Here is an 807-nt window from a genome sequence, read left to right on the forward strand (position 1 = left end):
AGCTTCTTCTTCAGATGAAGCATCCTTAGTACTGCTTGGTGCATTTTGCATTCCAGACAGACTTTGAGAAATCAAATTGACTTGTTGAGTCAATATCTTGTTCTGAGCCAGAATGGCATTCAGAGTATCAATCTCAAGAACTCCTTTCTTCTGACTTGTCCCATTGTTCACAGGATTCCTTTCAGAAGTGTACATGAATTGGTTATTTGCAACCATTTCAATGAGCTCTTGAGCTTCTGTAGGCGTCTTCTTCAGATGAAGAGATCCTCCAGCAGAGCTATCCAAGGACATCTTGGATAGTTCAGACAGACCATCATAGAAAATACCTATGATGCTCCATTTAGAAAGCATGTCTGAAGGACATTTTCTGATCAATTGTTTGTATCTTTTCCAAGCTTCATAGAGGGATTCACCATCCTTCTGTCTGAAGGTTTGGACTTCCACTCTAAGCTTACTCAATTTTTGAGGTGGAAAGAACTTTGCCAAGAAGGCATTGACTAGCTTTTCCCAAGAGTCCAGGCTTTCTTTAGGTTGAGAGTCCAACCATATTCTAGCTCTATCTTTTACAGCAAAAGGGAATAGTATCAGTCTGTAGACCTCAGGGTCAACCCCATTAGTCTTGACTGTGTCACAGATTTGCAAGAATTCAGCTAAAAACTGATGAGGATCTTCCGGTGGAAGTCCATGGAGCTTGCAATTCTGTTGCATTAGAGAAACTAACTGAGGCTTAAGCTCAAAGTTGTTTGCTCCAATGGCAGGGATAGAGATGCTTCTCCCATAGAAGTCGGGAGTAGGTGCAGTAAAGTC

At 41.5% G+C, this 807-nt stretch overlaps 1 non-coding gene across 1 annotated transcript; it reads left to right on the forward strand.

The window, feature by feature from the left end:
• Nucleotides 1-345: 345 nt before the first annotated feature.
• On the forward strand, nucleotides 346-453 carry LOC130964231 (small nucleolar RNA R71). The gene has a single exon (XR_009080333.1). It is a non-coding gene; the product is annotated as a small nucleolar RNA R71 (small nucleolar RNA).
• Nucleotides 454-807: the final 354 nt, after the last annotated feature.

This window comes from Arachis stenosperma, chromosome 2 (genome assembly GCF_014773155.1).
Source record: "Arachis stenosperma cultivar V10309 chromosome 2, arast.V10309.gnm1.PFL2, whole genome shotgun sequence".
Taxonomy (NCBI): Eukaryota; Viridiplantae; Streptophyta; class Magnoliopsida; order Fabales; family Fabaceae; genus Arachis; species Arachis stenosperma.